An 11,430-nucleotide genomic window follows, 5' to 3' on the forward strand; every position below is an offset into this window, starting at 1 on the left:
AATTAGAGGTGGATTGAGGTTGGTTGAGGCCCTTGGTGCAGAAGAAAATATTAGGCCTCTTAAAAAAAGAGAGAGAGAGAGACAGGGAAAATAAAAATACATGTTAACCATACTTTTAAATAAATAAAAAATAGTTTGTACTATTAATGTTAAAATTGCACATATGAAACCAAACTTGGTCTCATTAGAAAAAAGTGTAAAGTTGGGGTTTTGCAGGGCCCTTCAGAATTTGGGGCCCAGGGCTCGCGCTCAGTGCACCGCCGTTAAATCCGCCTCTGATTGGAATGCACGTGAGTCTTTATAATGAGACATAAGATTTCAAACAACTTTGTTTTTGTCCCTGGAACTTAAGGCTATCCCCTTAGTTCTTTGGGGACCTACTTAGTACTCTTGGCCAGTAGGGGTATCTGGGATGTTTGAGAAGCCTTTCCTGTATCGTGCTAGCGACCAAAATACTAGGGACAAAGGTACAGGTACAACAGGGGCATTTGTATCTTCTGACTGTTTTTGTCCTGGTGGAGGTGCTGATTGCTTATATGTGACTAAAACTGCTCAGAATGGGAGGTGAGAGGCAGAGGTGTTATATCGTTGTCAGTGTTGCTTTTGCCCCGCTATGGACACTGCTTTACATAGTGTCAGTGGAGGCTCCAGGACATTGCTGAGGCTGGTCCTTCCTGCCTGCCTTCAATGGATGTATTTCCCCATCTTTACCACTGGGGGTCACAAGTGTCCACAATAACGTCCCTTCTATTGAGAAAGCAAAGTTCTTTTTCAGCGGGCACAGAGCTGTGCCCCGCTGAAAAGAGGTCGTTTTGCCCCTTTGTTGATGAAAGATAAAAGGAGTACGGGGTGGGGGGACATTGGTGGAGGGTGGGGAGGTGAGGGAAAATAAGAAGGCAAGGCTTAGAGTCTTAATGTTGGAAGGTATGTCTCCTGTCAGGGAAGCTGCCCCCTGCCTGCTGGAGACCTCGTGGAGTGGGCCTGAGAGCTAAAGGAAGCGCGGAGCAGTGGGAAGAAGTTCCGTGTGAACCACGTCTTCTTTACCTCCAGGTAAATAGTCCTCTACATGCTGTTGGTGAGCAGCCAGGGTGAAGCACTGGCTTAGGAAGAGGTCGTGTTTTAGAGTAGAATCAACTTAAAGACAAACATTGTATAAAAGAGGTTTAAGAATTCCACATATACGATATGTGGGCAGAAGGGCGAGTGGCCGAAGCGTGGGAAACAGTTAATTTTACTGGATTTTTCTCTTCTATGAGACTGGGAACCTCAGTGTTGTCTGCCTTTTTTTTCTGTCAATTGATAGTTGTTGGCATCAATTCAACAGCAACAGGAATCCCTAATCTGGGGTGCGGTGAAGAGGGAAATCTCATTCTGTGCACACAGCTGAATTGTGATGCACCACGGCTGTGAGGACAGTAGGGCTAGGGAGCAGCTTGTAGTGTTACAACTCAACAATGAGGCAGCGTGAGTGTGAAACAGCACGGCTGTCAGGGCTCCTGGGGCAAAGTGGCCCTGGGCTGAGCAGCCCTGGGGCCAGCCCCCTGTCCAGTGGTCTCTCTACCCTGCGCTGTCTGCTCCCGTGAGATATCTGAGGTGTTTCAGCTCTTCAATCTTAGGAAGAAACAGAAGATGCACTCTCTAAATCAGAGGGGAGCTGACTTATACAGAAAATAGTCCCTGTCCCTGGACCCTGACTGGCCCATCCTCATGCAAATGAGAATTCCAAATCTTCACAGTTTGGTCCAAAAGACACTTTCTTTTCTTTTCTTTTTTTTTAAAAGATTTTATTTATTTATTTATTATAGAGAAGGGGGGGGGAGCAGGAAGCATCAACTCCCATATGTGCCTTGACCAGGGAAGCCCAGGGTTTTGAACCGGCAACCTCAGTATTTCCAGGTTGACGCTTTATCCACTGCGCCACCACAGGTCAGGCAAAAGACACTTTCTTGATTGGTCAGAAGTGAGCTACTTTCATTAACTGATGAAGATGCTGACGGGTATATAGCTGCACAGTTCTGACTGGATAGGAAAAGTGTCAGTCCTATTGGTTGAAATAGGATTCCAGGAACTCCTTTATAAGGGCTGGCTTGGATGTCAGAAACACAGTGCAGGATGGCAGTTCGGTGCAAGAGGCAGGCAGTTTACTTCACCCTAAAGTGTGGTTTGTATGAGAGGCCCCAGGGAAGAAATGTCTGATAGGCTGTTTTTTAAAATTTGAGCCCAGTTAGGCCAATCTAAGATGGCAGTGGAGTAGGTAGAAGCTGCACTCACCTCCTCCCAGGACCAAACTGGAATTACAACTAAATTATAGAACAATCATTCTGAAAAAAGACTGAAGACAAGCTGTAAAGAAGTCTTATAACCAAAGATTTACAGAAGTCATATCAAGACAGCTCCAAACGGTTTGCTGAGGGCCAGGCACAGGCAGAGTCTTACACTGGCCTGCATCACAGTCCCTCACAGGCAGAGTCTTACACCGGCCTGCGCCACAGTCCCTCACAGGCAGAGTCTTACACCGGCCTGCGCCACAGTCCCTCACAGGCAGAGTCTTACACCGGCCTGCGCCACAGTCCCTCACAGGCAGAGTCATACACTGGCCTGCTCCACAGTCCCTCACAGGCAGAGTCTTACACTGGCCTGCGCCACAGTCCCTCACAGGCAGAGTCTTACACTGGCCTGCGCCGGAGTCCCTCACAGGCAGAGTCTTACACTGGCCTGCACCGGAGTCCCTCACAGGCAGAGTCTTACACTGGCCTGCACCACAGTCCCTCACAGGCAGAGTCTTACACTGGCCTGCACCACAGTCCCTCACAGGCAGAGTCTTACACTGGCCTGCACCGGAGTCCCTCACAGGCAGAGTCTTACACTGGCCTGCCCCACAGTCCCTCACAGGCAGAGTCTTACACTGGCCTGCGCCACAGTCCCTCACAGGCAGAGTCTTACACTGGCCTGCTCCACAGTCCCTCACAGGCAGAGTCTTACACTGGCCTGCGCCACAGTCCCTCACAGAGTCTTACACTGGCCTGCACCACAGTCCCTCACAGAGTCTTACACTGGCCTGCACCACAGTCCCTCACAGAGTCTTACACTGGCCTGCACCACAGTCCCTCACAGGCAGAGTCTTACACTGGCCTGCGCCACAGTCCCTCACAGAGTCTTACACTGGCCTGCTCCACAGTCCCTCACAGGCAGAGTCTTACACTGGCCTGCGCCACAGTCCCTCACAGGCAGAGTCTTACACTGCCCTGCATCACAGTCCCTCACAGGCAGAGTCTTACACTGCCCTGCATCACAGTCCCTCACAGGCAGAATCTTACACTGCCCTGCACCGGAGTCCCTCACAGGCAGAGTCTTACACTGGCCTGCTCCACAGTCCCTCACAGGCAGAGTCTTACACTGGCCTGCGCCACAGTCCCTCACAGGCAGAGTCTTACACTGGCCTGCGCCACAGTCCCTCACAGGCAGAATCTTACACTGCCCTGCACCGGAGTCCCTCACAGGCAGAGTCTTACACTGGCCTGCGCCAGAGGCCTGCACCACAGTCCCTCACAGGCAGAGTCTTACACTGGCCTGCTCCACAGTCCCTCACAGGCAGAGTCTTACACTGGCCTGCTCCAGAGGCCTGCACCACAGTCCCTCACAGGCAGAGTCTTACACTGGCCTGCACCACAGTCCCTCACAGGCAGAGTCTTACACTGGCCTGCGCCACAGTCCCTCACAGGCAGAGTCTTACACTGGCCTGCACCGCAGTCCCTCACAGGCAGTGTCTTACACTGGCCTGCTCCGGAGTCCCTCCCAAGAGGCCCAGAGCCAGTCAGAGAAAGGCAAGTACCATATGATTTCACTCATATGTGGAGTCTAATGAACAAAATGCACTAACAAGCCAAATAGTGACAGACTCATAGACAGAGAGCAGAATGACAGCTGTCAGGGGGTGTGGGCTGGGTGGAGAGCATGGAGGCATTAAGTAAAAAATAAAAGAAGAGAGAAAAACCCATGAACATGGACAACAGTGTGGTGATAGCTGGTGGAAGGGGGGCTGGGGGAGGTGATAGGAGACTTGACTTGCGGTGGGGAACACACAGTACAGAGTACAGAGACGTGTTGTAGAATTGTGCACCTGAAACCTGTGTAATTTTGTTAACCAGGGTCACCCCAATAAATTCAATAAAAAGTATTGATCCCTTCTTAGTAGGCATCTTCTTCTTGGGGTCCACAATTCCCAGTGGCTGGCACAGCCCCTGGGCCATGGTAGATTTACAACTCACAGTAGGTACTGGAAGGAAGTAGCGAGGGAATGAGAAAAGATGAAGACAGGAAGGGGAGATTGAACGGAAGGCGTACTTACTAGAGACAGGAAGGGGAGAGTGAACGGAAGGCGTACTTACTAGAGACAGGAAGGGGAGGGTGAACGGAAGGCGTACTTACTAGAGACAGGAAGGGGAGAGTGAACGGAAGGCGTACTTACTAGAGACAGGAAGGGGAGAGTGAACGGAAGGCTTACTTACTAGAGACAGGAAGGGGAGAGTGAACGGAAGGCGTACTTACTAGAGACAGGAAGGGGAGGGTGAACGAAAGGCGTACTTACTAGAGACAGGAAGGGGAGAGTGAACGGAAGGCGTACTTACTGGATGACTGACCATGTTCTGTATCCATGTCCCTGTGTAATCCTGTCCCTTCACTTCTAATAAATACAATATTGTCATCTCCAAGATTAGGTTACCAAAGGGCTGACGCTTCTGTCCTGAGCACCCTTTCTTGCTCTCTGGTCTTGCTTTGAGGGTCTGCCAAGAATAAGCTGCTCACTGGGAACATGAGCTCAGAGGCAGGGACACAAGGCGTGGGTGGGACAGCCGGTGAGACTGAATCCTAGGGATGTGTGCTGGGACATAGGTAGACATGAGGGTCAGGCCGTTGTGGGCTGCTGCAAAGAGTCCTGAATGATTATTTCCCCTTATTTACATGGATTTTTATATACAGATGATATATTATCATTGAAAGGATTTAATAACTCAAAGAGCTCTGCAAGTGATGGCTCCATCTCATGTTAAGGGGATATTTTCTAATGAAGCTTTGGGGTCCCAAACTCCAAACTCCAGTAGCTTACAGGAGCCAGGGAGGCAGATGCGTAAGTGAGTCAGCTCAGGTTGAGGCACAGCCATCCTCAGAGGGCAGCTGTCACAGCACAAGCCATAGAAACTGTGCTGGGGGTCAGGCCGTGGATAGCAGAGCTTCTGATATTTAAGAGAAGCCACTTAGATTCTGGATATTTGCAAATGTTGACTCAGGATATTTTTTTACACTTCCTAAAAGATCATAGTTTCCAACAGCAGGTTTGGGGATGGCTATGGTAAATTCATTTTTAAAGTGTTAAGGATAAAGTGCCAGTGACTGGCTTGAGGTGTGGTGTGAGGATATTTGAGGGGTCCATCAAAACAGCTGGGTTGGCCCTCCCTGATGGACAGCACACTGCAGTCAGGGACCTGGTTTCCAGCTGGCCCCCTCTGGCAAGCTGCCACCCCAGGCAATGAGGATGCAGCGATGTTCATCCATGTCCCGCTTCCTCCTCTGAGGGAAGACCCCTCCCTTCTGGGAAAAATTGCCACAGCTGCTGCCTTGGGGAATATCTTCCTCTTCAATCTGAGAGAAATAATTCCTTCCTATGAGTCTTCTAGACTCAGATGTGCAGGAATTGAAGTGGGAAAAACTGGAGACAGGTCTGGTTCTGGCCCCTCCCCTCCGACATCCCCTCTCCGCTCAGTCTCCCTCAACACTGAGGGAGCAGAGCGGTGAGAAGTGTTCCAGAGAGTTTCAGCTCCACAGAAAAAGATGGTCATTCACCCAAGGAGCATTTTAAAACACTTCCTGCATGCTTGATACCATGTCAGGCGCTAATGGGACTTAAAAAAGAAAAAGAAGGCACAGTCCACCCTCAGACTGTTCTTGTCTGAAGAGGAAGAGAGTGTACATTTATTAGAAAGCAGCAGGGAGGCAGACGGGGTCTAAAGTAAAATGAAGGAGACTGTAGAGAGGGGTCGGCATAAACAAGAATGAAGTCAATATTTCTCCACGGGTACTTGCGAGTCATTTCCCCAGCCCTGACCCTGTCCCCCCGCCTTCGCCTCAGGGGTCTCTTTCTTTCCCCTGGAGCATCAATTGTATTGGAAAAGGAGCTTTGTGGTTTTAACAACCACATTTTCCAAAACAAAAAATAATCTAGATAGATGGTATAATTAGAATTATTCTCCCTAATTCTTAAAATCACTTATATGAAAAGATTTACAAAGGCATCCAAATTAGATCACATTTGATTATCAAATTAACAAATTGTCCTCACTGGGAAAAAGGTACAATCAGGTGTACTAGAAGATCTGTCACGGATGTCCTGTAATGTCATTTGCTGCTCTGTCGATGCCTTCCCGATTCCCCTTGGCATGACTGCCAATATTTGGCCATTCTCTTTGAGAAAAGGGGCGTTTTCGACATTGGCCAATTTTATCAAGAGATTGGGCTGTTTATTTTTAACTTATATTTGGCTTTTAAAAACCCAGTATGGAAACTCTCTGCCATGGTTTATTTATGGGTGCTTTGAACTACCTTAGTTATTGGCTTTCAGAGTCATTGGCGTTTCAGAAGATTTGGGACTCGCTGGCCCACAAGAGCACTCCAGGTTTGTTGGAACACTGAAGAGGGGCTATTTCTTCTGGCCACAGCAGGGAAGAGGGAAGCAGACATTAAGCTTTGGGGCTTTCTGTGCAATAGGGCAGCAGACATTAAGCTTTGGGGCTTTCTGTGGGATTTATTCCATTCATTCCAGTACGCCAGGAACTGTGGGATACCTGCCACACATTAGCCCCAGCACCAAGAGATGCTAGGAAGGAAGTACTCAGTAAAATGGCCTCACAGCTGCAAAAGACTCCTGGGAGCTGCCAGGTAAGATCAATGAATTAGTGGGTAGGTGCAAGGAGCACTTAATATCCTATTGTATTACTCATGTTGGTAATATTTAATTTTCTACTTCCTATAGGGAAGCAGTACAAGCATGAGGGCAGATGGCACTTGATTGCATTTTGGAATGAAGAGCACAGTAGGGAGTGGAGGTGGGGTGTGGCGGTGCCCACAGAGTGCAGGCCCATCTCAGGTGGAGCGGGTGGCTGCTGCTATTGAGCTCTGACCACTGTCAGGCCAAGGCATGCCAAATCTCCAATTTTCTTAGAGAAGCCAAATGTCAATATTCTCATGTGAGATCTTTATATACCCAATTGTTGAAACCTAATAAAAATATTTAAAGAGTGCTCATGAGCTATAATTTTTGTAGCCCAGCAAAACTGATTTCATTCCCTACTCTTCAGTGAGTTGCCTTATTCCTGAATGACTAATACATACTAACTTAACACGTGATGAGAATACCTCTAGAATATAATGGGTACTTAACATATGTTGAACCTTATCCTTTCTCTCTTATTATAAAACCATGTTTGTAGGGTAGGAAAAAAATCAATTATAGGTTTTCCATGTCTTTGTTACTAATTTCTAAGAAAGGTGATTTTCCTTCTTCCAGTTGAAGAAGGGGAATGACAAGAAAAGAAACCCTGAGAGTGTTCTGCTGATGGGGGCGACGGGTAAGGGCTCAGCAGAGGCCGCACTTCTCTGCTCGAGAATGGACTCGGGACTGAGAGTCTGGAAAGGAAGAGAAAGGCTGGGGCAAAGGAAAAAGAAAAGAGGAGAGATTCAGGACATTGCTGATGGGAAAGCAACTTTAGAAAAAGAGGGATCAAGCTTAAAGGAATCTTAAAATATTTTGCCATGAGGCCAAGACCTGTGGTGGCGCAGCGGATAGAGCATTGACCTGGAACGCTGAGGTCGCCGGTTCAAAGCCCTGGCCTTGCCCGGTCACAGCTCCTATGAACTGATGCTTTCTACTCCTCCCTCTTTCTCTCCTTTCTCTAAAATCGATAAACAAAATCTTTAAAAAAAAATTTGTCATGAGGCATGTACGTACTCTCTTGCCCTGGATGCTCAAGATATTGAAGAAGAAAAGAAAAGAAAAGAGAAGAGAAATCTACAGTGCTCTTCAATGTGTTTGTCATATTTTCTTTTCTGAGGTAAGATAGAGTCTGGCTGAGTTACCTGGGACTGCGCCACAATAAGGGGTGATGACGAAAGGCGACAAAGGTGTGCTGACTGCGTTTAATCAACCAAGAGTGGGAGGCACCCCAGGTCTGACAGCAGAATGATGTATTTGAGCTTAAAGGAACATTGTGTAGAATGTAGGCCTTAGGACTGGCTATTATAGCAAGAAGAGTAGGCTCATGGAGAAGGGGAAGTTGAGGGTAGAGGTTGGAGGGCAGGTAAACAGAGCCTTTATGGTTATGCTGAGGCTGTACAGTATTTCTTTCTCCTCTTAGAAGGAGGCCTGCACCATCATCAGAAGTAATTTAGCTTTAAGTCTGGTCAAGGTTGTAAGTTTGCTCCCTCTCCAGCAGTGTGTCAGAGGGCTGCAGGTAAGATTTCAACATCTCGCCTTCACAGACCAGATTCTCATACCTTATAGCTCCAAGGCTTGAATTTTCGAAACATCTTCATGCATGCATGGGACATTTATAACTTCACTGGTTGTACTTTCTCATGCATGTAGACTGTGGTCCTCCCTGCTTCCCAGGCAAGATGTCTGACATGGAAGATGATTTAACATGCGATGAGGAGGAGGACTGCATGCGGAATATTCTGAAGATAGTAACTCCAAGCCAAATGTGGATTTGGAAAATCAGTACTATAATTCCAAAGCGTTAAAGGACGATGACCTGCAAACAGCATTAAGCAGTTTTCAGACTGCTCTGGAACTCGAAGGTGAAAAGGGAGAATGGGGATTTAAAACACTGAAAAAAATATCTGAGATTCACTCCCGATTGACAAACTTTCCATAAATGATAAACAGATATAAACAACTATTGATCTAAATTTGGAGTACAGTCACAAGAAATTATTTTGGAAACTCCATTAATTCTATTCTTGATTTTATCTCCACTTCTAAACAGATGAATTTACTGCAGGAATTCTATAAAACAGCACTGTAACTTTATTTTTTTATTAATTTTTTTAAAGAGAGGAAGGAAGGGAGAGAGAGAAGCATTGACTTGTTGTTCCACTTATTTATTCATTCATTGGTTGACTCTTGTATGTGCCCTGACTGGGGGTCAAACTCTTAACCCTGGCACATCAGGACGATGCTCCAACCAGCTGAGCTGGAAACTTTAAAAGATGCAGGAATGATAGACAATGGTTTAAGACAAACACCAAGCTTGGAAAATTGTATTTAGTAACAGAAAAATATGGAAAGATTCAAAAAATTTTACACCAGTTACATCAGTCTTGTCAGTCTGATGATGGAGAAGATGACCTGTAAAGTGGTTTATTCACAATTAGAAATTTATGCTTTAGAAATTCAAATGTTCATGGTACAGAAAAATCACAAAAGCTAAACGCACTCTATGAACAGTGATTTCATATCAAGTCTGCCATCCCCCATCTGCTGACCAGGGGAGTGAGTCATCAGAGAATGTGCTGGGAAAATGCACTTGAGAGAAGGCAAATTTGAAAAGGTGCACTCCCATTTTTTTGAAGTCGTCAATAATTATGATGAATGGGGAAGTCCATGACGAACCACTTGCTTAAAATATCTGGTCTTTGAAAATAGGCTAATGATATCGAGAATAAATTCATTTGACTCACAAGAGTCCAAACTGTACAAAAATGATCCAGAAATTCTCACAATGACGCATTTAGTAAGCGCCTATCAGAATGGCATCACTGAATTTGAAAAATTCTGAAAACAAATCACAGTAACATCATGGATGGGGATAAAGGAACACGTTGTAAAAGCTTTTGTGAAACACCAGAACACAAGTGCTCATAAAATTAATTAAGCCTTACATAAGAACCCCATAATTATAGTGGCATACTGTCATATGGCCACTTAGGTTTCAAGAAGCAAAATAAACAGTGTATCTCAGAAATTATAAAAGAAGGAGGAGGAGAAGGAGGAAGAGGAGGAGGAGGAGGAGGAGGAGGAAGAGGAGGAGGAGGAGGAGGAGGAGGAGGAGGAGAGGAAGGAGAGGAAGGAGAAGAAGAATGTGGGTCTGGACATTCAGTGCAGGATCTAACCAGACCTACTGGGTCCATTGTGCAAGCCAGGACACAATAAACACTCACAAGGTTGGGTCCTGAGGAGATGTTTGAAACCCAGGGAGGGCCCCATACCCCAGGGTTTTCAAAGAGTGAGAGAGAGGACAGGTGCAGCAGAAGGATCAGAAGTCTGGTTGTAGCCCTGGCTTCCCCAATGCTGTCAAGTCCTGGGTAGGCCAACTTAACCTCCAGGGAATTCAACCAAAAATGAGAACATTCTTGGTTCTGCATGTGAGGATTAACAACATGCAAATGGAACAGCCCTTAAAAATGTAGCAATAATAGCTAACATTTACTTAGTGTTATGAGTCAGGCATTACACCACTTCATTTGATCCTTATAACATCTTTGTGGCATAAGCATTATTATCCTTATTTTACAAATGAGTAAACTAAAACACAGAGGGGTTAAACACCTTGCCCAGATTCACACAGTTAGTAATCTGGCTGTGGAGTTAACTACCACACTATCCATTTCAGAGATATTATTAACCAAGGAGACAAGTATGGTCAAGAGGCTTTAGAGTCAACTGTGGGGCTGTCGGTTCTTAGTTTTATGGCCTTAGGAAAATTAGTTAATGTCTTTGTGCCTCTGTTTCCTCATCTGTAAAACATAGGTAATGAATTTGTTTACTTCAGAGACTTGTTGTTAGGTAATAAAAAGGAAAGGGTAACACATTATCAGCATATGCTCAATAAACAGCTATTATTACTGGCTGTAGCCCTGGCCAGGGAATATGGGTATACTGTAGAAGGAAATGGAAGAGGTATAGGAGTAGAGGGTCACACTGAGAGATCTGTAGATATAGAGCCCAGAAGAGGACAAATATTATTTTGTTATGTGCTAATGGTAAAGGTAGGTCTAGGGTGCCAGAAGGACCCCACAGGAATGGAGGCGGGGACCCACAGAGGGGACAGAAATGTGCTGGGTGAAACAACAGGCAGTGAATTCTCAGAAACTTCAGCCAAGTGCTCCTCTACTCTCATGATGCCCCCAGGCACTGGAGGAAGAACATAGTCTCCTCTTAGAACAGACCATTTTCCAGGTCAAATCATCCATTCCCCAACGACAGCTCAAAGGGAGTTGACTAATCGATGGATGGGTATCAGTGCTCTGCCTGATAGTGCAGGTGAAGACAGGCCTTTACAAACAAGCTGGTTTTCCATGTTTAATCCATGCCTTTTTCAATGACTCATGAGGCTTGTCTGGAATCAGTGGCTTTTGGGGCGAAGATACAGACATTCC

The 11,430-nt window shown here is 46.2% G+C and overlaps 1 pseudogene; it reads left to right on the forward strand.

Moving 5' to 3' along the window:
- Nucleotides 1-8,667: 8,667 nt before the first annotated feature.
- LOC136388075 (COP9 signalosome complex subunit 2 pseudogene) lies at nucleotides 8,668-9,948 on the forward strand (annotated as a pseudogene).
- The last annotated feature ends 1,482 nt before the right edge of the window (nucleotides 9,949-11,430 follow it).

The sequence above is a fragment of the Saccopteryx leptura genome, chromosome 1 (genome assembly GCF_036850995.1).
Source record: "Saccopteryx leptura isolate mSacLep1 chromosome 1, mSacLep1_pri_phased_curated, whole genome shotgun sequence".
Lineage (NCBI taxonomy): Eukaryota > Metazoa > Chordata > Mammalia > Chiroptera > Emballonuridae > Saccopteryx > Saccopteryx leptura.